This window comes from Lissotriton vulgaris, chromosome 3_1 (assembly GCF_964263255.1).
Source record: "Lissotriton vulgaris chromosome 3_1, aLisVul1.2, whole genome shotgun sequence".
NCBI lineage: Eukaryota > Metazoa > Chordata > Amphibia > Caudata > Salamandridae > Lissotriton > Lissotriton vulgaris.
In genome coordinates this window covers 369,795,947-369,823,937 of record NC_141689.1, presented here as the reverse complement: position 1 = coordinate 369,823,937, position 27,991 = coordinate 369,795,947, and the positions used below count along the sequence as shown (strand labels likewise).

Here is a 27,991-nt window from a genome sequence, read left to right as displayed (position 1 = left end):
ATTAGGAATAGGCCTTCCCATGCATTGCTGGAGTTGTGTCCTGCTTGCAACAGGACTCCAGCAATGCGTGACTTTTACACCAACAGATGCGTCAAATTTCTGACGCATCTGTCAAGCCTTGCACCATGGTGCGCCATCTTGTAATAACGGTGCATTCATGGTGGCGTAAGGGTTTCGCATGCAGATGCAGGGAAACTGACTCATCTGTGGAGTTGCATCAGTTTCTTGTAAATAAGCCAATGGCGTAGACGGGCGGGGCGAGGGGGGCGGTCCGCCCCAGGCGGCACCATTTTTGAGGCGGCCGAGGCACTGGAGTCCCGTTGCGGCCGCAAACCACTGAAACTAATCCAGGCCGGTGAAATGACAGAGGTGTCGCCTAGCAGCTAAATCCGGAAATTAGTTAATTAGTCCAGGCTTCTACACTTGGTTAACTGTGTGATACTGGACACACCGTGACCACTAAATTTCCAGAATTTGACAAGTCTGACTGTCAACTTTAAAGCTATGCAAAAAAAAAAACAGAACTGAAAGGGAAACAGAACCCCCTGGAGCTTTTCTCCTTGTCACCTGCAGAACCAAGACTCGCATAGGCTTCATTGTCAAACGACTCATACAGCATGCTTTGTCGGGTCTGCCTCATAGATTATGCACTATTCTGCAGTAATGCTGAGGATTGGTCCAAAGCTGAAAGCAGCATAGGCGTCATTAAAAGATGACAATGAACTGTGACATACACTGCCTGCCACTGTGCACCAAGCAGCGGGCGTGCTCTTTTTGCCCAATACAAATGAAATGCAAAGACACATCTGATACAGTTATTAATAAAAAAAATCACATCTCACTGAAGCCATTGGCAGCCTGTAGATCGAGCACAAGCCCTATCGGGATATTCAACCCAGGATCTCAAAATCAGCCAGCCTGTGTGTAGCTGAGTATTTTTACCAGTTTCCACAAGGAACGCATGAAGAGAAGCTTGAGAAAGGGCAGTTGTAAAGTGGAAACTACTAAACATACATACTTTGGCAGCCAGGGGACCCAATGCTGCACCACGCGGAGAAGTCACTGTAACAATATAACCCAAATGCCCACCCCTAAAGGCCAGCTGCTCATTAGCCATACCTTAGAAACATTTTAAACTAAAAAGAGAGGCAATAATCAAACGTGTATATAAATAGGCAACCCAAAGTAGTACGACTAATAGGCCCACATGCATCAAGCATTTTTGTAGTCGCAAACGGTGCGATTTCTTAAAATCGGCCGTTTGCGAATGCAAAAGTGCTTTTTGGGATGCATGAAGCAATTTTAGAATTTGTAACATGTTTGCGAGTTCTAAAATTGCGGGTGCTTTTAAGAAGTCGCAGATGTGCGATTTCTTAAAAGCAATGCATCATTATTTTAAAAAGTGAAAATTCGCAAATAGGGTGCCAAATTTACCGAGTGGTTGAACCACTCGGTAAATTTGGAAAAAGTGTTTAAAATGTTGAAAATGCTTTTTTTTCAACATTCATGTTACGGACACACATGTCCTTAGGACATGTGTGTGTGCAACATGATGCGAAAAATACATTTCAGGGGTGCATGGGGGGGTCCTTTGGACCCCCCCCTGCACCCATGAAATTTTCTAAGTGCCACTCGCAATTTGCATTGACTCCTATGGGCCTTTTGGCCCATAGGAATCAATGGGAATTGCGAAAATTAACTTAAGAATTCGGTATTTCTTCGGGATTCGGTAAAAATTGCGATTTTTACAGATTCACAAAGAAATACCGAAAAAAATGATGCATAGCATTTTGCACTTCTTAATTTGCGATTCCTTATTTTTCGCAAATTAGGAAGTGCAAAATGTCATAATGATGCATGTGGGCCATAGATCCTATCATAGCGAGGGATTCTGCCTCCTTCTCACGCGCCCTCGACCTCTCCCGCCATTTTTAAGCACTGCAGGCCTGGGAATGATTTATTCATCACTCAGCCGGGGGGTGACCTGAGAGGGGACAGAAATGTCAGCGACCAGGATGTGCTGCGGCTTGGGTTTACCCTCCAGGCCCGATTGTAAAGAGAGGCGTGTCATGGAGAGTTAAATGCTCTCAGCACACAAGTACACATAGACCAGTGAACACACATACATTCAGATATATTACCATACGTACACGTAGACCTGTGCGCACACATACTCACAGACCTGTGCGCACACGTACACATAGACATATGCGCACACTTACACAGAGACCTGTGCACACAACTACACCTAGACATATGCGCACACTTACACACAGAGCTGTGCACACAAGTACACACAGATGTGCATACAGTCATATGCACACATGTACACACAGATATATGTACCCATGTACACACAGACCTGTGCGCATACATGCACACAGACATATGAGCACACATACACAGTGACCTGTGCTCACACTTACACACAAACCTGTGCGCACACATAGACAGAGACCTTTACGCACATGTGCACATAGACATATGCACACACTTACACACAGACCTTTGTGCACGCATGCACACAGACATATGAGCACAAATGAGGAAACGTTTATAAACAGAGTTGAAGTGAAAGTAAAGATTCCAGAGGAGCTCAAACCGTGGCTGTTTGATGACTGGGAATTGATAACTAGGTAAAAGCAGCACTTGTATCTCCCTGCTAAAAAAAGTGTTGATGCCATTTTGGAGGATTATGAAAATTACAAGAAATCGCGAGGCAACACAGATAACAAGGAGTATGCAGTGAACAAAGTGGTTGCTGGAATTAAGGAATACTTTAACGTGATGCTCGGCACACAGCTGCTGTACAAGTTTGAGAGGCCACAGTATCCAGAAATTCTGGCTGATCATCCAGATGCACAGATGTCACACGTCTATGGAGCGCCTCACTTTTTAAGACTGTTTGTCCGTATTGGTGCAATGCTTGCCTACAGACCTCTGGATGAGAAGAGTCTGGCTTTATTATTGAAATATTTGCATGGTTTTCTGAAGTACCTTGCAAAGAATGCGCTAGTATTGTTGAACAACAGTGACTATGAAGTTGCATCTCCTGGAACCACCCCTGCCTGCATAGAACCTGCTTGGAGCGAGTGAGGTAAGATGAGAGAAGCAGCAGATTCAGAGGGGTGGGTGGCTGAGTCTGAGGCTCATCCATGATAGCTGCCAAGGTGTCAGATTGCTATGTGTGGCACTTTCAGAATTTCATTGTAATTATGAGTGACATTTCAACGTCTAGAAGTCACACTTTCTCAGGGGCAAAAATTTAAATCCCTCATGTATGTGCATGTAACTCGCATGATCGAGGTAAGTATTAGCAGCAATACTACGTGTCTCTCGGACATCTTTCAAATGCTCACCGGCCTTTTTCCCCAGCACCCCCCTCCTCAAGGGGCGGCAATCTGAGGGATAGCCCCGGGCGCATCAAGCTCTAGCTAAGCCCCTGAAATAAGCCCTAGGTTTTCAACAAAATGGTGCACCAGCCTGAGGCTGGTGAAACAAGGAGAAATACCATTATTTCTCCTCGTTAGTGCTTCTTTGCAGTACAAATACAAAGACAAAAAAAAAGCCTCCAAAGCTATTTTTGTGCATGAGGTACCCCTTCTTGGAAAAAAAGCAATGCTGGGCATAGTGCAAAGACTCTTGCACTATAATGCAAGGGGGCTTGTATTGGCGCTAGGCAGTGCTTAATTTGAGCCAGTGGTTGCAGGTTGGGCCTAACAGCACTATTTTTTGGGGAACGGGCACTTCTTTTTCCCCATCAGACTTTAAAAAAGAGCAAGAGAGTGAAAAACACACAAGGTAGGAGAAGGAGGGGAAGCGAAAAACGAAAAAAAAATGGCAAGGAAAGAAAGCAGGAACATGCAAGAGGGAGATAAAGGGACAGGGTTTGCTTGGTGGTGGATTAAAGAGGTATGTGGTGACATCGAGACTACTCAGTTTAGGCCTTCAGCACACTGACATACAGTAACGTTGGCTGCAGGCTTCTGATCAAAACTTGAGCCCCAGCACCTTTTCTTTTACAGATTAAGCATTGGCTCTGGGGAGCCCAAAGTGCGCTAGTGCAGGGAGAGAGCAGTACTGCACCATTTCTTTGAAAATATGTTGCCTGTTGCAGTTCTGCTACCTCCTTTTCACAGCACACCACGCATTACGGAAGCTTCACTTGCTGTGCTGCATTGCGTGAAATGTTTATGAATCCGGGCCCCAGTCCTCAGTTTGTAAATTGATAATAGCAAGTGCCTGGACTCCAAAGATAGTTTTACGCAAGCCGCACTGAGCACTGTCTGCCACCCCCAGCACTGCACGCTGCCACGGCATATGAATACTGACCCTTATCACATTACCACTGCATATGAATACTGACCCTTATCACATTACCACTGCATATGAAATTACCACTGCATATGAATACTGACCCTTATCACATTACCACTGCATATGAATACTGACCCTTATCACATTACCACTGCATATGAATACTGACCCATATCACATTACCACTGCATATGAATACTGACCCTTATCACATTACCACTGCATATACCACTGCATATGAATACTGACCCTTATCACATTACCACTGCATATGAATACTGACCCTTATCACATTACCACTGCATATGCATACTGACCCATATCACATTACCACTGCATATGAATACTGACCCATATCAAATCCAGTTAATCCGGGCCAGTTCAGTGCACTGCTCTGCCTTTGTGGCTCTGTTGTGGGAGTTGTTTCCTGATTGGAAATATGTGTGCCTCGTAATATGAGTAATTTCCAATTAAAACAAACAAAACGCTATGATGTTTAGAACATTGTTTTTCTGGCTTGGTTAAACTAGGCCTTGACTCCTTTTTGAAATATCATGACTGCAGTTTCACAACATTCATCGTGCGTTTATATTTCTCATTGACTCCTCACCCAGCAGCATGTGCACTGTTTATTTTGTACTGACATGTTATTATGGAAAAACTCCAGAGGAAGCCTTTGCATACTTTCAAGGCTCTTCCTGTTGGCGCACTGTATTGTGTTCATCATGAGTCTTTTCATTGTTCATGTAACTAGTTTGGTCTGACACCTCTGATGGCATTAGGTTAGAAGGGGCAAATCAGTATTCATATAGTTGAATAGTCGATTTATATGACATTTTGTAATGCTGAAATGTGATTTTTGTTTGCCATGTTGATATTTTTGCTCGCACAATGCTGACAATATGGGGCATATTACCAACAACTAGCGATAATTATCGCTATGTTGGTTTAGCGGCAATATTATTTTCGCCGAGCTCCGCCGATTTTTATTGTAGATAAACCTTTCTATTATCAAGGTTGATCTCAAAAGCGATAAAAATCGGCCGAAATGCATGAACATCGCTGAAAAGTCAGGGATATTCATGCATTACCGAGCTAATGCTCTTAGCCATGTTATCCACCTAACCATTGGATAACATGGCTAAGAACTTCTCTGGGCAGGCGTTAGCTTTTGGAGATATTCGCGCTTAGCGCAAATATTTCCAAAAGTTGGTAATAGGAGATAGCGATGTTAGCGACTGTTTCCAGTTGCTAACATCTTGGCACGCCCACTTTGCATGTCATTAGCGATAAACATCGCTGACATGCAAAGTGGGCCCCAAGATGATCGCTATCTCCTACTAGCTGTCGCTAACTTGTGCTAGCGACAGCTAGGTAATAGGGCGATAAAATTTACGCCGCTTTAGCTGGAAATATTCCCGCTAAAGCGGCGATAAGGCCATTGGTAATAGGCCCCTATGTTTTCTATCATTTCTACGATAAAAGTAACTATAAAAGAACGTGAATACAGGATGAGCCTAATCTCTACCACGGATAGTGCATGCCTCTCTATCGATTTGCTGCACACTTAAGGGTTATTTACAAGCCCCTTGCACCACTCGCTCGCCACTTTTAATAGAGGAAAACATGATGTACTGTCAGCTCAAGGGGCTTGTAAACAAGCTCTTAGAATTTAGGGGCGATTTAGGGGTTGGCAACAAAGTACCATCTCTGCCAAACTGAAGGTCTCCCTGCCTCATTCAGAGTCTGGCAAACCTTCAGTATAGCGACAGCAGATACAACCCCGTCTTGGCTACCAACACCCGCTATGGTGGCGGTTCTTGCCAATGAAAGAGATGTCCACTGGGCTAGCGGCATCTCTAAATTTGGGGGGTGGGTACTCCTTCAGGGTGACAGAGTATTTTACTCCGTTGCCCTGATGGAGTCAATCCCATGCACCAAACTCTAAATCAGGCCCTTAGTCTATTTTTTCAGATTTTGCTCAATGCTGTAGTTATCTTAAATGCTAAAGAGCCCTTATGGCAATTTATTTCTCTGCCTTTGACTGATTTCCTGAGATTGCTAAGAGCTTATTTTTCCGTATTGCACTTTAATATTTTAATACACCTTCAAGGTTTTCTAAATTACTTATCCTAAACTCATTTCATTTTTCAAGCTTTATTCGACTATTAAAAACAATCACAAAAGCGTACAATAAATCACAATACAAACATTACAATAAAAACAAAAGCTCAGCAATGAAGAATTTCAGAAAGCTAAAACACCAGACTTTTCCTGTGAGAAATGGCTTTGAGTAAAAAAGTAGCAGTAAAAAAACAGATATCTGCAGAGTCAAGTGCAAATAACAATTCCATGGCTTGGGTAATAGTATACACTGAGAATCTTAAAAACATAGGTCTGAGGTAGAGACGGCGAAGATGCATATAAAGTGGGCAAATAAGCATGAAATGCAGAGTACTTTGCCTAGTCTGACCATCACAGGGACAGGGAGAATGGCTATGATGTTTCATCTCTGGGAAGGCAACTAAGTTATGTACAATACATATCCTAAACTCACTTTTTGAGCCAGTCTTCATCATTGACTGTATTTTGAAATGCTGTCTGAATCTTGTCTTTAGGGAGGCATTGCCTCATTTATTCCATTTCCAATGCTATGCCTATCATACACATTATCTAAGTGACAGCTTTCACACTGTCATGACCAGCAGCAAATCCAATTTTCCCGGGCCAAAGAGGAGAAACTTATCTATCAATATTCCTTATTACAAACCTGTGGATTGCTCTGCCAAATATCTTCTATCTTAATATGTTTTCACATAGGCACGCATCAATAACAAATGCAATAAAGGTTGTAGTACATGTTACTGAGATCATAAATAGATCAACGTTTTCCACAGAACAGGAGTACTTAATACACGTGCATGCCAATGTATATAGGATCTCACATGGTCATTAGTCATTTCTAAATGTTCTTACTTAGGCAATAATGTGACTATGGCTCGGGGAAAAGTGATTTGCCCAAGATTATACAAAGTAGTGAGTAGTGGAAGACACATGACTTAAAATAAGACAAATACAGCGGGAGAGACAATAGTGTGAAAAGGGGAGTCTAGTTTGAGTGTTAGTTCAACCAAGAAGCAGTCTAGTAATGTTGGCACCATGCCCATATATGCATTTTTATTTATTTCTCTTTTGTATTATTTCTGTAAATGTCTATGTAGCACCCCATCGCCTTCAGTATAGGAGGCACATTATAATAGACATAAATATTAATATTACATATGTTTATAAGTGTGTGCACCTATGTCATGTGCATGAATGGAGATGCGCTACATGCTGCAGCCTAGATCAGATGGCATCCATGTGCTTTAAGTGAGTGTGCATTCTTGTTGTGCCCAGGCCGAAAATTTCATTCTGCTTGCAGAGTTGGTGAGTTCTCGCTAAATTCATAAAATCGCTATGTGGTGAAACTTTTTCACCTGCGAGGCTCCGGAAATGCGAGCTGCTAAGTGCGAGCAAGGAATTTGGCATCCCCTAGCACAAATACAGTTGCTAGGAGGACTTCAGTTGAATTTTTCTAGAACGGGCAGTCATGAGCGGTCGGAGGGGTACTTGCCAAGTAAATTTTTTACTTCAGCCTCCCACAACGTGTATATTTATGCCCGTTGCAGAACTCAGCGGAATCTCACAGAGGGTCATATTTACTAGAGAAGTGGTGGAGCGTGGCGTTAGCCTCCTTTACTTCTGAAACGCAGGGCTGCACCATATTTACAATATTATGGTGCAGTCCCGTGTTCCCCCCAGCGATGGGGCTAAATTTAGCAGCCTAGCGTCAATGCGGGCACCTTGCACCATAGTGCAAGAGTGTCTGCGTTAAGGGAAAGATTGTTTATGTGCAGGAAGGTGTAGGGTAAAAAATAAGCACTTCAAGGAGCAATGGTGCAAAGGAGCACTTTACATATTTATTGCAGCAGACATAGCTTGAACTAGAAATTCTGTAGACAGAGCAGGGTGTTTGATGAATGTAATCCGATTAAGACTGGTTTGCAGAAACCAAGATGTGCGTGGGAGAGGGGTCAGAACCTGTAATCAGAAAAGTACTAGGAAGGAATTTCCATTAAGAGCCCAAAGAAACAAACGCCAAAGCTGTAGAAATAGTAAAGATGACATTTGTACCTAGGGCATAAACACAAAAACCTTCTTTCTTCACTAAAAGGAAGCAAAGTACACACAAAGTACGCACAGAGCAAACAGAGCAGTAGCCACAATTACACTATGTACACCAACACTAAAGATACACTAATATCATCATGTAGAGGAGATCTGAAGGTAAAAAAACATCACCTAATGTGCTGTAAGTAAATTACAATATGTTTATCATGAATTTGCTATTTAAAGCAAGATGCTGGTGCTAGAACGAGAGGCATTTTGTGGGGCTTGGTTGCTGTGACCCGTATTACCTTACCTGAACCTGGGGCACTTTGCCAAGTAGTAGGGGAAAGCCACCACTGTTTGTCATCACTGCTGCCGCTGCGGAATACAATTCCACAATCCCCACCACAACTCACCTGTGAAGGATTTTGGCTCCAATAAGAGGTGCGCTGCAGGCCCACAGCGTGGGGTCTGCGCTACAGTGAGAGACATTGTGTGGGGCTTGGAAGCTGTGACCCGCTTTGCAAGCATCACCTCACTTGAACCAGGGGCACTTTGTCAAGTCGGGGAAAGCCACCACTGTTTGCCATCACTGCAGCCACTGGGCACCATCAATCCCACAATCCCTACTGCAACAAACCTGTGAAGGATTTTGGCTCCCATAATATACAAGCTGCAGTCCCTTAATGTGGAACTTGCATTGGCAGCGCTAGGGCGAAGCCCAGTCCAAATGTGTGCCTTTCTTCGCCAGTCGTTGCCTACCCCTGTACATCATCAATCCGATAGGACCTTCCGTCTGGGCTTTTCTATCTTAAATTTTAATACATATCTATTGCTTTTGGATGGCTCTATTTGTTTGACCACCTAGACTAAGACACTTTAGCAAGTGCCAGGGGCAAGCATAAGTTACAAGGACTCAAAGACCCTGTTGCCTTACCTACCAACAGCACTACTTGGGACTCCTTTTTGGCACCAGCAGTGGGAGAAATTTCGAGGGAAATTGACTTAGCGGAACAAAGACTTTCTTTGGAGGCAAAGCAGGGCCAGAGTTCCTTGTGAAGGATCCAATCTCCCCAAGACTCGCATACAGAGCCCAATCTCAAACCTGTAAGTAGGCTACCCATACTTCTCCTAAGGTATCTTTGGTGGTCTAGGAATGACTGAATGAGAGTGTTCCACCGGAAATTAATAATAATAATAAAACAGCATTTTATAAAGCGCGAACAGCTACCTCACAAGGAGGTGTCCTGGCGCTAAAAGAACAGGTTTGACCACGAGGACTAGAGTTTTAGCACCTAGCACGGTTGGGTGAAAAGCTAGGTCTTCATCATCCGCTTAAAGCAGAGCTCGGATGCCATCTCGATACCATCACCATCCCACCACTAGCCAAAAGGAAGCCACAACCAAAGCGGCCTGCTGCAGTAAAACGTAAATCATACTCACCCAAGAATGTTCCCTCCAGATATTTTTGAGACTATGGTAGCTGGTAATGCAGGATGGGATTTTATGTCTGATAAACTCAAAGATACTATTTTTCAGTTTGTCACCCCCATATTGGAAAAGCTGTATTCACTTGAGTCCGCTGTGTCTGACTTATCTAATACCATCAAGTCCATTATTGCTTCTATGAATCCTCCTCCGTGTGTTGGATCCAGACTCTCAACTACTAACAATTTATCTAGGAGCGTGGCAGGGGGGATTTCACCAACCAGCTGTCCAAGGGCTGTCCAACCTTAACCTACCCCCTGTCAGCTGCCCCTACGGGCAATCTTGGCAGGGGCACCACACATTAGGTCATATAAAATAGAATAAAGTTTGCCACTGGCTGAGCAACAATGCTACTGATTTTAATGGCATCCTATTTGTTAGGATTGGTTGGGTTTGTCCCAAGAATAAAATCATACAGGGGATTGTATAGTGAAAAATTGTAGGTCATCCATTTTTGCCAAGTGATTGATTTTCAGCTCTGCTTCAAAGATCTCAAAGACTACAGGAATCAATATTCTTCTACTAGGCTTTTTCTATTGTTACTTGCAATCCTAATTTCCAGCATTGGCTAATAGGAGGCGCCATGCTTGGCATCAGTTTACGACACCTACTGCAAATAGATTTTTCCCCTCAGTCAATTTAGATCAGAGTGATGACTCCACCCCATTTCCTCCTGCCTGAGCGGTTTTATGTTTTGTACCCCAGTTCCTTGTTCATCACCATCATTGCACAATGGGTCCCCACCTAGAAATGATATAGGAACGGTACTTAGGGTTCTCAGTTGGAACGTTGCAGGATTCAGGGATAAGATACAAGATCCGGAATTGCTTAATTTTGCTACCCAGTTTGATGCCCTTATGCTGCAGTAGACCTGGGCTCTTAAGTCAGTAGTGTGGGATGGTTTTGAAAGCTATAAGATTGCAGAGATTCCTTCTCCCTGACATAGAGTGTGGGGAGGCATTGTCACTATGATCCATATTTCGAAACAGTTGAAGGTTGTACCTGTCCCCATTAGTCATACGGGGATGCAAATGTTATAGGTGGTACCTCTTGTGATTCTCTTTTCTAGAGAGAATTCTTGAAAGAAACTCTTGGCAAAACCAACTTAACTTAAATTGCTACTTACTTGCTCCCTCCCACGTATTAGGCTTAGGTCAGGTACACCGGGGTAGGCGTAGTTAGAAGCACTAGTTGAGGTTGTTAGCCAATGTATATATGAATGTATATATTTTATTCATTTTAACCATCTTATGGCTAAGAAACCATATCAATGCTTTTACAGTATTATTTCGTAATACTCCTTTTACTGTACGCACTTTTCATAATAACAAGTCTTGCAATTGTGGCAATTCATTTCTCTTGCATGAGAAGGAAGACTGCTCAAAAACGCCTGTCTCTCTATTCTCTGCACTCTGGTGAAAGTAAATCTGCACAACTGACTGAGTGAAATAGCTGTCTATTGTTTCACACGACTCTAGAGATTGACTCTTATTCTGAAGAGCAAAGTTGTCATGTTTATGCGGTTGTCGGAAGCTGAATCCCTTCTTGTCTGAGCCTGGGAAGCTAATCACTTCCTATTCAGTCAAGAAATTTTCCAGTGACCTCTGAGCTAGCTGGCGCAAACCTAAATTAAGTCTAACATAGTCAGTAGAGACCTAGAAGACCGCAGTCCTACGTCTACACTGCTGTTTATGTTATTCCAATGTGCAGGGCCTATAGGGAAAATAGGAACTACACTACATGGCGCCCAACGTTTGGTAAGGCGATAAAACTAACGCAAGACATTAGAGTAACTCAGTCGTGCTTTTTTACACAGACCCTTTCTCCCGTAAATATTCCAAAAGACGTCTGGAGTGGGTGAGAGGTTAAAATCCGCCGGAACTTAGTAGGAGGAAATTCCTATGTAGAGTTTCTGGTTTAGTCAACGTTGAAGGATACAGTGTTCCAAAATAGTGTGCACCTAATCTTTGTTTCCTTGGAAACCTGCTCTCCAAACCTTCATTAATACAATGTCAGAAAATGGCAATAACAACGGAACCAATGAAGTCACAGTAGACACAAATCAACTGGGTCCCGATGTTACAGGGATTAATGAACCGGGTGCAATCATCATCCCGGCAAACATAAGAAAATCTATAACTTCAAAACTTATAGAAAACGGACTGAAATCGCGAGGTGGTACAGTCATTTTCGTGATAGAGGCACACAAATATCGGCAGACAGAGATATTCTATTCTTGGCTAAACATTCCAGCGGCAAACGCTACAACACACGAGTTCCACTATTACAAAATAGAGGAACCACCGGAAGAGTACGCTCCTTTCGAGGAGATTGAAATCCCATTAAAATACCAAGAGCACCTGCTCTGGTTTAAAGGCGCCCTAAAACATAATGATCACATTACCAGGCTCGGTCCACTAGGTAGACCAGGAGCAACGTGGACGGTTCTAGCCAGCTACACACCACATCCAGACATTGAAAAAATGTCAAGAGAAGAACTATTAGCACAGCTAAATTTATTAATTAAAATACACAGACAGTTAGTCCAATATGTAATGCGGACTGCAACAGTCCAAACAGCTGTTAATATTCCACAGCTAACCCCTCATCAGGGGAACACAAATAAAATTACACCACAGAACATACAATCATGTCTTGGAAAAACTCCCGCAAAACAGGAACAAATTCCTTTCTGGTTAGCACGGAAAATTACTCAAATAGAGGCAGTATTCCCGAATACTACCCCTATTGAGAAACACAGAATTCTGACTATCTGCCTTCCAATGGGGGTCGCACCACATGTGGAGGACTGTGACACTTGGGGTACAGTCTTTGCTTCCATTTACACAAAAACACATGGTGTTCCGTCCATGGCGGTAATACCAGATGTGCTAAAACAAATTCAGAATGAATACGGTCCAGAACCTGCTTTAACTCTTGATATGAAATTACTGAAAGACTGCAAGCAGGTCTCGGCTATATTACTAGCCAACATAAAAGGAGAAGCAGCATCTGTGGCGATCCGCCAGAAATTGAAAGAAACAGATATAACAGATCAACCAATTGAGCTTGCCAGAATAATAGAAAAATGCTATGAAGAATTAGGTAGAGATAGTTTGGGTGGGAAACCAGTAAAACCCCAACTACTCGAAAATCCTGAAAAATTATTTATTAAAAATAATCTAAACACTCCTAAAAAGAGCTGGGATGGAAATAAACAATCCACTCCCAAAGAAAAAGTTTTGCAGTCCAGAGGAAGGTCTCCTCGGCGGAGGGAAAGAACTCCGAATCGAGAACACCAGTCTCCCCAGAGGGAGCACTCTGAAAAAAGATACAACCTTAGAAATATTGATAACTTAAAAAAGCCTGATAGATATCAAAGTATTGATACACGTCCCTCTCGATCTTTTTCGCAGAAATTGGAAAGAACAGGACGGTCAGACCCAAGGGAAGAGCACACCAAGTCCAAAGACAAGGAAGCTGCTCAAAGTAAAAAATTACAATTTCCAAGGAAGAAGGTAGCCAGTATTAGAGTAATCGAACATGCCGAGAATACTGAGGACACAGCTGAAAAACGGAGAGTGGGCACAGACAATGCTAGACAGTGCAGCAGAAATCAGCATAGCTCGCAAGATCATGATGAGTCATCTGGAGACAGTGGACACGAATGAATACATTCAAGTAGAAACTGCAGACACCAGAGTTAGCAAACCTCATAAGATATATGAAATAACACTGTGTATACTGTGTCCGCTCTTCGACAGGCGAAAGCCCTATTTTTTGAAGATCGTATCAAATCTGCCTCTAGTTCTTCTAGAGAGAGTTTCAAAGTGGTTAAAGAACTTCTCAAAGTTCCCGAGCCGGCTGTCACTTATGACAAACAAAAATGCACGGAGCTCGCCGAGTTCTTCCACACAAAAATTGCGAAGATCTTAAACACCCTGCCCCAGCCCATGCGGTCTCAGGATAATGGGAAGCTGATTTTAGGAACTCCGGTCAGAGAGACAGCTTTCCACCTTGACTCCTTTGGCCCAGTATCAGTGAGCGAGGTATCCAAAACCTTAGCATCCCTGAAAAGTGGCTCCCCTAGGGACCCGGTCCCCATGAAGTTCCTTAAACAAGCAGCAGCATCCATTGTGGCTCCTGTGACAGACCTAATGAATGCTTCCTTTGTCCAGGGTTTGGTGCCACCTACTTGGAAAACTGCTGTTGTTAAGGCTCTTTTAAAAAAGCCCAATTTGGATCCCTTGGACCTGTCTAACTTTAGGCCCATCTCTCTGTTGCCGGGCCTCGGCAAAATTGCTGAACGGCTGGTCAACAAACAATTGTCAGCCTTCTTGGAGTCTAATTGACTGCTCCGTGTTTCGCAAACCGGCTTTCGCCCAGTTCAGGGCACCGACACGGCCCTCTTGGCGGTCGTCGATGAAACTAGACATATTCTTGATTCAGGAGGGTCAGTGGCAGTGATCCTCCTGGACCTCAGTGCGGCGTTTGACACCGTGAACCATCAGGTGTTGATTCGGCGGCTGGCTGAGGTAGGGGTGTCCGGGGTGGCCCTGCAGTGGCTGAGATCTTTTCTTTTACCAGCCGAACTTATCAGGTATGGGATGGCTGTGAGAGTTCTAAATCGATCCCCCTCCAGTGTGGAGTGCCACAGGGCTCCTCCCTGAGCCCTACATTATTTAATGTTTATATGGCCCCCCTGGAGAACGTAGTGTCCCCATATGACATCAAAATCGTCAGCTATGTTGACGACACGCAGCTGGTGGTTTCTTTATCCCAACTGGCTGACAATCCGGATACTCTGCACTCCTGTCTGTCGGACGTTCATACTTGGATGGAAGAATCTGCCCTCAAGTTGAACGGCTCGAAGACGGAAATAATGCTGCTTGGGAGTAAAACTCCTCTTCTCCCTTCGATTAGCTGGCCGAGCTGCATGGGAGACCTCCCGGTCCCCAAAGAGGTGATTAAGAGCTTGGGAGTCTGGTTAGAACCAGACTTGTCATTTCGCACCCAAGCTAAGAAAACCGCAGGAGTGTGTTACGCCCTGCTACGGTCGGTTCGTAAAATCTTCCCTCTCCTACCGGTAACATTGAGGAAGCTGTTGATTCAGGGTCTGATAACATCCAGGCTGGATTACAGCAAAGCCATTTTTCTGGGCGCCCCTGAATCCACCTTCAAGACTCTTCAGCAGGTCCAAAATGCAGCGGCAAGGCTGCTTATGGATGTTCCGAGGACGCAATCAGCGAAACCGGCATTGAAGGTGCTGCATTGGCTTCCAGTGCGGGAGAGAGTGATTTTTAAGGCCCTTTGTACTGCCCATAAAATCCTCTTAGGGAAAGGCCCCCTCATCTTAAAGAACTTAGTGACCCCATACAAAGCAAGCAGAACGCTGCGATCTGATCGGAAATATCTCCTGCTAGTCCCCAGAGTCAAAAAGGCCCGCACGGGCGGGAGAAGATTCTCATTCAACACGGCAAAGCTGTGGAACTCGCTCCCTTTAAAATTACGCGCCGAGACTTGCACACTGCGTTTTCGCAAAGGTCTTAAAACCTTTTTGTTTCCCGCTTGAGTGCGTTAATCTTGCCGTTTGTACCATCTGATGTTGTCTGGAAAAGCGCTGGGATGCCCAAGGGTAACTGCGCGCTATATACAATTTTAAATAATAATAATAATAATAGTATAGAGGGGGATAAGACTAGGAAAATAAGGGGTCTATTTTTGGATAACCTCTCAAAAGGCTATGACATCCTGTTAGCCGAGAAAGATTGGCGCCCAGAGTTTGTCAGGGAGTGCCCTCATGGCGAAGAAATGATTATGCCTGCCTTCTCAAATCACATTCCAATTCACACTAAATATATATATGCAAGGAAATGGGCAGTAGCCCAGGCACCAGCATTATATAAAAATCATGTAGGATGGGATGAGGACTCTCCTCCTCTCAAAATCCAGTCAAAATGTCAAACAACTGCACAAAGGCAGTACCCAATTAAGCAAGAAGCTAAAAAACAGGTCAGGGAGATTTTAGATCAACTTGAATACCAAGGGGTAATTGAATCATGCACCTCTCAAATGAACAATCCTTTGTTTCCTGTCTCCAAACCGGACGAATCGAATCGTCTATCTTGACCTACAGACACCTTAACTCATGTTGCAAAACATTTGCAGTGCAAAATTCGCATAGTGCTGCACTAATGAATACCATAATTCCCAAAAAATACAAAACAACATTAGACATATCTAATGGGTTCTTTTGTCAAAATATTGCACCAGAAAGCAGGTACTTGAACGCTTTCTCAATAATGGGGTCACAGAAAAATTTCTGTAGGCTCCCACAGGGATTCAAGAACAGCCCAGGACTATTCTCAGCCAGAGTAACTGAGTTACTACAAATGTATGATGATGAGGCATTATCTTATGTCGATGACATCTATCTCACGGACGATGACTTGGATACTCACTTGAAAAGAGTGAACACCATAATACTTGGGTTCGCAGCATAGGGTTACAAATTCAACTTTAAAAAGTCACGAATTGCCCATCTAACAGTCTTATTTTTAGGATACGAATTATCAAATGAAGGAAAATGCCTAGCGGACAACTTCTTAGAGAAGTGCGCTGTACTCCAAGCACCGAAAACACTGAAGAACTTACAATCGATTCTAGGCTTCCTGAATTTCGGAAGAACTTATATTCTAAACTATGCAGAGAGGGTTAAACCTCTCTACGAATTAATAAAACCTGATTTTAAACCAATCAACTGGACTCAAAAACACACAGAAATTTTGAGATCACTGCAAACAGACATGTTAGCTAAAACAAAATTAGAAACATGTGACAATACACGCAACCTTGTAATCTGGGTCATCCCAGGAAGATGCGGATTCACGTACCTGACCTCTAATGAGGGAGAAACGGTAGCAATAGCTTACAAATCACATTTGTACACACAAGCAGAAAAAACATTCAGTCTCACAGAAAATACTGTAAAGGCAGTTCAAACTGCTGTAGCAAGAGAACGAGCCCTAGCCCAAGGCAAAATAATAACTGTTTTCACAGCAGAATCAGCCTTCGAGGCGCTATTCAGCCCAGTAAATCTAAAAACAGTGGCACTAGATCTGAAATGGATACAGTGGGAAAATTATCTTGCTGCAGAACACGTGAAATACTATTTCGGTCCGAACATGAATAAACTGAATGATTTAAAATATGAAAAAGAATATGCTCTGCCAATCGAAATTCTGCCCCTGGAACAGTACTCCTGTATAATCTATACAGACAGATTTGTACAGCATTACAATGTAGAAAATAAATCCTACGATGCAGCCTGCACGATTGTTAAAGGTCGCTGGCTCTGCAGTAAATTCAGACCGAAAATAACAAAAACTGAATCACTGAGAAAATGCTCAGCTCAGCGAGCTGAAATCAGATCTTTAAAGATGGCGCTTGAAAATGCTGAACGTGAATTTCCGACACTAATCGTGTGCGATTCGCATATTTGCGTCAATTCTTACAATAATGATTTGCAGAGCTGGGTTCAAAATGATTACAAAGACGACACAGGTGCCACAATCAAGCATAAAATGCTTTGGAAACAAGTAGTTCTTTTACAGAAAGAACTACAAAAGACTCACGTGATACACACTCTGAGTCATCAACATGATGGCGTTCACGTTGCAGGGAATTCATTGGCTAATTCAGCCACAGAGGAAGCAACTAAACCGGCTTCCGTAGCCACAAAAAAGCTTTCAGAAAAATACATAGACAGGGAAACCATGCTGGCGGTAAAAACGTCTTCAAAAGGCAACTGTGCAGCACTACCTGTGAACTATCCACTCAATTATACATACGTAATTGATGCAAACTCCGTTCCTTTTGCTCGAATCCCTGGAGTGGGGGATAGGGTAATTCCAAACACGAACCGGAGAGTCTTATTAATAGCAGACGCACACATGGGTGAAGGTCCAAGGCACAAACAGATGAAGGAATCTCTGACTGAATTACAATCAGAGTATTGGTGGCCGGGGATGAACCTGCACCATTACAAATTTGTAAAGAGCTGTCCAGACTGCGACAGAGACCGCAGTAACGAGTCAAGCGGAGTAATGCCATGGACATTTCTGAAGGTAGCATAGGGCTATCTACACATGAAACCCAGCGTCCTGTTAATTATTAGAGACTACACATTCACTTAAAAATGTGGCCCCAGCGCTCGGCTGACGCCAGAACTGTTATAGAAGATTTGCGAGTCTTTATCGGCACATACGCAATTGCCATGCTTCATTCTGACCAGGGTCCTGCTTTTAGCTCTCGAGCTTATAAGGAGGCCAGGACCAGCATGGGCATTGGATTGCGATTCTCTTGTCCCTTCCATCCTGAGGGAAACGGGGTAGTGGAAAGAAAAAAACGAGACATAAAGCAATCTATAACGGCAAAGGTATTAGGTTCGGGTGATGAGTGGGTCCAGCATTTAACAAGTGTCCAACGTAGTCTTAACAACTTGCCAAGAAATTCTCTAAAAGGTTTCAGCCAGTACGAACTATTGTTCGGAACTAGAATGTATGTTCAGGACTTAGATAGTCTTGCTTCAGTGGTAGAAGATAAGAATAAAGACTTTGACATCAAAGATCGTTTGGCTGTTTTACAGGACTTAAATGAAACAAGAAAAGCCCTGAGCAACATAAAGTTAAAGCAACAGCCAACCACCACTGAAGACACACCACCTGTCCCAGCAAGACCTGTCTGGATTCCAAAGATTGGGGATCTGGTCAGAGAAAAAATAGCGGTGAAGAAGGAATATGGGCCTTCTTACAGAAAAGCAGTACCTGTCTTAGCAATCAACGGAACAAGATCAGTAGTACTATCGCCCCTTGCTGGTAAAAAGGAGAACCGAGTTGTATCCATCGACCTGGTAAAACCACAATCATGTGGCCTATAATAAATAGCAGGCCCAGTGGACGCCCAAGAAGTAACAGAATACTCAAATTTGCTAGTATCCAAGAGGTTCAAACTGAAAGACTAATCACATTTGATAAACCTGCAGTGAATAAAAAAGGACTATGCAGAAATGCCATGGAACTTGTGCCTCTTGAAACTCAAATTGAAACAGCCGAGAAAATACGAGAAATTGATCGTATTAATTTGGAAAAATCACTTTCTGTTGTAGACAATGGGTTAATGATTCTGTCCTCCAGAATATATTCACTGGACAGTATTGTATCATCTGCTATTGATATAATAGACCAGGACCTGCTAATGTTACAACATGGCCAGTCCCAATTACGTTCTATTGTACAGCTAGGCTGGACGTAGCAAAATCTTTGTTCAGGCTATGTGCCATGGCGTTTAATCAACACAACGTCATGGTTTTCTATCTTTAACCTTACTGATAAACAAATCAGTTTGGCACAGAAAGGAGCAGACTATACAATCCTGAGCATCGAAAAACTTGAGAGATTACCATTAACAATGTCAGAAAGACCTGTCTTTGAATGGATAATACACGGGATTATCACAATTCCGATAACAACTTTCCAGTTTAAAAATTGCCTTGAGTATATACCGGCAGGCCAGTATGAAAAGTTGGGTAAAGGATACATTAAGTCATCATGGAAATTACCTTATACACACACATGTTACAGTGACAACAACAAAATTGAATTTCTTAGTGGTGATAACTGTAAACATTCACTAAGTGGTATACTTTTGTGCGAAGGTATTAACATACATGGGGCCTGTGAGGGTACTTCGAATAACCTTTCATGCCACCAGCACGGCACACCTGCAGCACAAATAGAGCCATTCTTTATGCAACTTTCTAACGGGAGTTACGTTCTAATAACGGATCACAGCTGTTGTGGCTTGGTGCCAGGGAAAGCATATCTATTAAGCGTGAGTTCCATGGTCACTTGCTGTATGCAAGCATTGTATCCAAATGGCCCTTGAGACTCAGTGGCTCCGATTTGGCCTCCTTTGAATATCTCTTCTATACAAATTGATACTTTAAGCAGAATGAAGTCTGTGCTTTTGCAGACAACAGTGCCCATCACGTCATCAAAAGAGACGTATGATCTCCAAGTTGCAAAGACAACTGCAGAGATACATACACTTTTATCAACAAATTGCCCGGTGCATTTCACAGAAATGCTCAGCCAAATCCTAAATATGTCGAATGCCAGTGGTATCTCGAATGTATTTAAGAAAAATTTTTCGGAACTGTTAACACCATTTGAAGCAGTCCTGGGCATCTTTCCCAATTTTGTCCATTCGATCTTTGGAGGCCTACCACTACTTTTGGGACTCGTAGCAGGTATTCTATTTTTGACCCTCCTGCTCCGATATGGCAAACCAAAACGCAGACATGACTCCGGCAAGGATGGAAGAAACTATCCTAGCAATACGCTACCGGGACGGCATAACTAAAGTCCTTGGGATAGCCCGGCTAAGAGATCTGAATATGACCTGGTTTCTTTCATTCAGACCTATATGGCAGACCTGCATCTTACCTGTGCTTCGATGTATGCTATGCGGAGAGGAATGCGTGTTAGACACCTGTCTTGCACTACAATCAGCAGTACCTATGGACGTCGATACTTTGCCAAGTTCAGTTACAGCTCACGCATCGTGTTGTCCCCAGCGGTTACCAATCCTGATGACGGCATTCGTTGAGACTCCTGGCCTACGACTAGGTGGTGGCATTGAAGCAAGAAATGAAAGCAACATCACCCAGGTACGACCTTCTGTGAGCATTGCTGATCCTGAAATCGATGATAGCAATCATTCTCACAACTGCCAAGTTACAGCATTATCAAACTTGGTCGAACTGTCACCTGAATATGTAGACCAATTCTTTGCGAGCCTGTCTGAGATGATGTTCTCCCCTGAACAGAAACAATAACTTTTTGGAAAAGAATCCGGCACACAACGTTCCCATGAACTCTGAATTCGGCCTTCAGCTTTGATAAACAAAAGCTACTGAATAGCGTTTTGAACAATTTTTTTCCCCCTTCACCATGAAATTATTTTTTCCAAAATATTTACCTTTTTTCTGGCACACGTACTTTGCTTAAAGTAGAACTATTCATAAAGAACAGAGCTTCTATTTTTAGTAGATCTAGAGACAAAACTTTACCTCAGCCTCTAGCACATTTTACAGCAATTGTATTTATATGTGATGAAATAGTCTTGCCCTTCTTTTCTGTATTAAGAGACATTTCATGTGTAATTTTTCGCAAAATCGTTCAACTGATTACATATGCAATATTTTTTGAATGATTACTATGCTTGAAAACATACAGTACCTATTATCATTTTCATGTATTTCATATACACCATTTCAAATGCAAAAATGTATTTTGGTGTGGGTAGGAATACATGTGCATCCTATTGCTTTAGTCTTTATTAATTTGATGGACATGAATTCGTGGAGTGGGTGATGTGTTTTATCTAGGACCCCGATCAATATTGTGACCTCATGCCCCTATACGGCTATAATCAATACATATCCCCATAATGGCATAAGAATCAGAGCCATATTTCAGTAACTCGCCTCTGCAGTCCATGACAGTCCATGACACAGCAGAAGCCACTTCCTAAGATTCCTAGATAGCACACCGAGTTCTTTCGACATACCAAACCCCCAGCAACCTGGGAAAGTTCCGCTTGCTTTGTTTTGATTAGTAATAGAACTCCTGCGAGCACTGTTGTTAAAATCTAGTTTGCGACATCAACATTATCGGCGCCATCTTGTCCCATTTTAGGCTTATCCGCGCGCGTAAGTGACAGCCATTTTGAATACCATGGCCTCTCTGCCCACTGCCGATAGCCAGCGCGTCTCTCTCTCTCTCCTAACCTCGCAAGCATCCCCCGCACGCTGACAGCCCCCGCTCTCACATGCTTGGGCCATAAACCCCTCTTCAGGGCAACCCTGCCTCGGAACCCCATCCTGTTCCCATCTCAACACCTCCCTCCATTCCTTTCATGATCCAGTATCCTTTGATAAACCCCCCTTTTCCTCTGTGCCCGATTGTCCTGCTCGTTCCCAGGCCGCCACCTGGCCCTGCGGATGCTGTTTATTGCCCCCATACAGTAGGAAGCTTCTCCCATCAAAGGATCCACAACTGATCAAAGCCCCCACCCCATGAGATCCAATGGACCACAGGCATTCCGGGAATCGGCGGAATGCCCAGCTGCGTGACAATCATCACCTGTTGTGACCGGGGTGGGGACTTCTACTGTAAATGTGTGTGGGAACGGGTTTGGAGCGGGGATTCCGAGGATGTCTTTCCGTACATCAAAGTATTGACAAAGATGTGTTTCATGCAATAAAGCCATAAACCTGTGTATAAGAGGCCAGGCCTCAGAGATGCGGTTAGAGCACCTCGAGAAGATACCCTGTTGTCTGAGTTGACGTGTTCTGCTCCGTTGGAATAAAACTACTGTTTCCTGCCTTCCAGTCTCCAGCGCCTGCCTCTTTGTTTGAAAGATTCGAGTGGTATGAGAGGCGGTTAGCGCCGGGCAATACTTAAAAGGTTCTCGATCAACATCGGCCCTACCTTTTTCCACACTGTAAGAACGACCAGTTCTTAGTGACATCTTTATTGAAGTCTTATGTCCAAAAATTTACGTCAAACTCGGCACCTTTCAGGTATAAATATACCAACGTTGCCTTAAGCAAATGCATGGTGGTGGTGAATACTGGAGACGAACAGCTGTCCCCTAGCAGAGAGCCCAGCAGATGCGAGAAGCCCACGGACGCTGCCCCTCCTCCTTGATGCGCTGAGAAAGACGCTGTCTTTTCTCCTGCCTAGAAAATCCAGCGCCGGCGTTTCCAGCCTACCCTTGCGGGTGACTGGGATATCGGGTCCTGAGAGGAGATACCAGACCTCCTACATTCTATTCCAGAGGTACGGTGCTGACTAAACCCTTAGAGAGAATTCTTGAAATAAACTCTTGGCAAAACCAACTTAACTTAAATTGCTACTTACTTACTCCCTCCCACGTATTAGGCTTAGGTCAGGTACACCGGGGTAGGCGTATTTAGAAGCACCAGTTGAGGTCGTTAGCCAATGTATATATGAATGTATATATTGTATTCATTTTAACCATCTTATGGCTAAGAAACCATATCAATGCTTTTACAGTATTATTTCGTAATACTCCTTTTACTGTACGCACTTTTCATAATAACAAGTCTTGCAATTGTGGCAATTCATTTCTCTTGCATGAGAAGGAAGACTGCTCAATAAATAATATATTTTATTGAAAACGCCCATCTCTCTATTCTCTGCACTCTGGTGAAAGTAAATCTGCACAACTGACTGAGTGAAAAAGCTGTCCATTGTTTCACACGACTCTAGAGATTGACTCTTATTCTGAGGAGCAAAGTTGTCATGTTTATGCGGTTGTCAGAAGCTGAATCCCTTCTTGTCTGAGCCATGTAAGCTGATCACTTCCTATTCAGTCAAGAAAGTTTCCAGTGACCTCTGAGCTAGCTGGCGCAAACCTAAATTAAGTCTAACATAGTCAGTAGAGACCTAGAAGACCGCAGTCCTACGTCTACACTGTTGTTTATGTTATTCCAATGCGCAGGGCCTATAGGGGAAATAGGAACTACACTACAATCTTAAGGTTTTTAACATTATATTGGGTCGGGATTTTAAAGCTAAGTTGGGCACAAATCAAAAAGATAGTAATCCCTTTATTGCTGAAGAGTCTCTTTTTTGTGCATCTACTTCTAATCAAAGGGGGCGCAAGTTATTTGAAGCACTTGGGCATGCCAGCCTTTGTAATGTGTTGATTAGCCCACCTGTGGATATACCTACATTCGTTGGAAGGTGTAAAGGGACGTTCATTGACCATATGTTTATATCCAGAACCCTTGTGAATTGTGTGAGCCCAGGGGTTGTGCATAAAACTTGTTTAAGTGATCATAACCACATTTGAAATAAGAGTGGTGGTGCTACCAGGTACTAGTCCAGACTTCGTGCCAGCTTGACCGACCTGATGGTTAAGGACAAGGGGCTAATGGTGCAGTGGCATAATCTTCCAATTAGCTTTTTATTTGAGTCCTTAGTCAGAAAAATTCAAATATCAATAAGGAACCTTTGTTAGATCGTGGTCCATCCTCTCCGGAGATTTTGGATGCTTATGCACAACTGAAGGGTTCAATTAAGGGCATTATGAGGGAAATGTCAGGTTGGGCCCAGCCGTACAGCTTGGCTGGTTTGATAAAGCCTGTAGGCTGACCAATCAGCAACTTCACGAAGCCTTAAATACTAAGCCGCACAATTAGCAGAACATTACAGAGGCGAGGAAGGTATGTAAACTGGCCGTCAGGAAGTGATGAGTAGATCTTAAAAAGGCCTCATAGGAGAGGTTGTCATCTACTTGAGACTCCCGGGACTCTAGGGGCTTTTGGGTTATTGTCTACGGTAGACAGCCAACATTGGCTGCCCCTAATCACATAGGCTCTACCATCAGACCTGAGCATCTGTGTCCCATTTCAATAGGGTTTATACCCTTGGTACAGATGTCTTCTCTGCATTGAATGAGGAAAATCACTTCTACCCACTGAAGATTAGGTTCGACCATGAGGAAGTATATGCAGCAATCTGGGCCAGTCAGTCCAATAAAGCTCCCAGTCTGGATGGTATACCTGTGGATCGCTATAAGGCTGAGACCCATTTTTGGGCCCCGTCTTAACTAATGTACTTAATGCTGCTGTGCAGGTAGGACTTCCTCTGACATGTTATTCTGCAGTAATAGAACAGGTTTAAAAATAAAAAAGGAAATAGACAAGATCCCACATGCTACAGATCTATTTCCTTGTTAAACTCAGTAGTGAAGGTGGTGGGACGTGAGGTACTACAGTGAGTGGAAACGTTGGCCCAATCACATAACAATTTTTGCCACGTCCTATACGGGTTCAGGGAAGGTAAAGGCACTAACCCTGCTGATTAGGAAATATGCAATAACAAAACCAGAGCCCATTTATCTTGCAGTGATAGACCGGAGTAGTGCCTTTGGCCGGGTGTATAAGTCAAAGCTATGGAACAACTTCATGGCACTTTGGCTACTTATTTCACAGGTCAACTTTCTAAGGGCTCTTTGCATGGATGTGAATGCGTCAGTGAGATACGGCATGGGTGGGGAATGCACAGAATCTTTTGGTCTCCCACGAGGGGTCAGACAGGGATGTGTTCTGTCACCAATACTTTTCATTCTGTGTAATAATGGTTTGAAAACTCATTTGACTGAAAAAGGGAAAGATCTGCCGAAGGTAAAGCCAGTTTTTGTGCCTTCCCTGCTCTACGTGAGTGATGCTGTGTTGATGGCCTGAACGGCCAATGGCCTCAAAATACTAGTCGATCTTTTCATGAACTTTATGAATGGGTTGGAGCTGGAGGTGAATAGAAACAAAAGATATTATAAGGCGTGTGTGAGTAAATCCTTCAAAACAAGACTAATCTCCGTAAAGGGGAATAGGGTTTCTAAGGTGCCTGCCTTTCCCTATCTGGGGGCAGCATTCAGCCAGCAGAATATTTGGCTCGCATAAATATCTAATCACTGTTCCTGCTTTTCCCAAGCTTGTAGTGCTCTTTTTAGATTCTCGTAGGAACAAAACTGGGTCTTGGCTCCTCAACAGTAAGGCTAAGCCTAATTAAACTCCAAAAACAACACTAATGCCAGTACTGGATAACGTTTTTTGGGGGGAAGTAACCTCACAGAAGCTGCTATGAATTAAACATGGCAGTCTCATATAACTTTTTGTTGCTGATTTATTATAAAAAAAAAAAATTTTGGTCAGAAAGCTTTTTCATTTTTTCAAAAACATTTCTGTGCATGTGCAAATATGAATATACAAAATATGCAAATATATACAACAGTTACAAAAAGACAAATAAAGGACAGTTCCTTGTTACATTAACAACACACCCATACTAAACCTTTCTCACTACAATCGCTCTATACACATTCACAAACTCTAACACAAACAAAATAGTTTAAACTTTACCACTGAGGTATAGGTCAGTGTCAATGCAAAATGTTTGAAATACAAACTGTTAACAAGAACAAATGAATTTCAAGTTTGCAAAATCTTCTCTAAACTTAGAAACGATATAATTAGTTTGAATCCAATCTTTTACAGGACATTCATGTTGTTGACACTTGGCCCTAATGATCGACGCGTTTCGAACACCCTGATTAGCAGGGTTCTCCTCAGGATCACTACAATTTCTAAAAGACAAAAAGACAAACGAGCTCAGTTAGGCTCCATACTCTAACACTTTCTGACTTACTAACCAAAGCAGCCACCAGCCGGCTCAATCCAACCTACCTTAAACCACCTAGATAGGATAACTTTCGCGATAAGTTTAAGAGGATTGATGTGTGGACACTGTAACAGAAAAGAAACAAACACAAATGACATTCCGTTTCCATGGAGCTCTAAAGGATTGCCGAACTGGACCAACTGTCCTTGTGTTTAAACTCACCTCACAAGCTGCGAAGAACGCTTGGAGTGTCTGTAAGAAAAAATATATTGCGGTTGGAACAGTGCCCTGTCAGCGTAAAATTACAAAAAGTCCGCTACACTCATTACAACACCTACCCGGTATCGAGTTTCGAATTGCTTCACCGGGAGGCGCTTCACCAATCGCATGTGTCACATGGAAAAAGTTGATCCAGTTATTCGGGCTGCCGTAAACTCAGGATGCCCTGTAACAAACAACCCTGGATTAAAAGGGTGCTCGTTTAAAACTCTTCGGTGAAATAAATGCCGACTTATGAAACTTTCCTGGTTTTGACAACCGGTGTTGTTAAAACGGTGGCACTTACTTCTCTAGTTTGTTTGTAGTCACGCAAATACACGGTGTCTCTGGTCTCTCCTTCCGCAAAGATCTATTTCTGGTCATGTGACTTAGGTTTCATTTAAAGGGGAAATGCTCAAATTTGCGAACTCCAATTTGGAATCATTTTACATTAAATCACGGCAGTAGATGTGTTTATTTGGCATCGTCTTGATCACGCAACTTTTATTGGTGCTATTTTATGATTAGAAAACCAGAATTTGAAGGGAAAGCGCTGTACATCCGAATTGAGTAAAAATTCGCAACAGTAGATGCATTATGGTTGCTGTAGTATCCTACTGCATGTGAAATTTAATAGGATTGCAGAGTCCTATTGCATGGTTTGATTACACAGTGAGGGGGTCCAGAATAAGGCAGTAGGGGTTCCTGTTGCATTCTGATTTAGATATTGCCTCTGAAGATTTCTGAGATTTCATTCAGCCCTGAGGTAGCAGTATTGAATTTCATTATGAGGAAGGCCTCTCATTGTGCCAATTTTAGGTCTAAGTTTCCTCCTCGTATGTCGTTCTCAATTTTCCAGATAATTGTCCAACGAAGATCATCTTCGTTGTGTCCATGAGTGGTCCAATGTTGTACTAATGGTGCATTAGGGACCTGGCGCCTTATTCTGGATTTATGTTGAGTTATTCGTTGTCGTGCCTCCTGGGTGGTTTTTCCAATGTAAAGTTTTGGGCAAGGACACCAGATTCCATAGACTATGTTCCTTGTCAGACAGTTGGTGAAGGTAAGATGTTTCCAATGTATTCCCTCAAAAGTAAAAACAGATCCTTCCTCTGTCGATGAACAACAGGTACAGTTGCCGCATTTGTGATGTCCAACTACTGGTGGTAGTCCCAGCATCCCTCTTAGTGTTGATTTTGGTTCCCGAGCTAGGGCTGCTCTGACAATATGGTTGGCTATACTTTTTTCTTTTTTGTACGCAAAAAAAGGTGGTTCATGGAATTCAGAATGTAGATCTTTTACTAGGTGCCAATTTTGCATTACCATCTTGAGTAGTTGATGTGTATTGGGGCTAAAAATGGTGACACAAACTATCCTTTTTTGTTCTTCACGTGCTTTCTTTTTAAGCAATGTTTCCCTTGGGACCCACCATGCTCTTCTCAATGAATGTTTGAGAAGTTTCTTTGGGTATCCTCTCACAAGTAACCGATCCATGAGTGCAT

At 43.0% G+C, this 27,991-nt stretch overlaps 1 pseudogene; it reads left to right on the top strand.

Annotated features, from left to right (window-relative positions):
• The first annotated feature begins 2,532 nt into the window (after positions 1-2,532).
• Positions 2,533-3,096, top strand: LOC147726468 (mortality factor 4-like protein 1 pseudogene; annotated as a pseudogene).
• Positions 3,097-27,991: the final 24,895 nt, after the last annotated feature.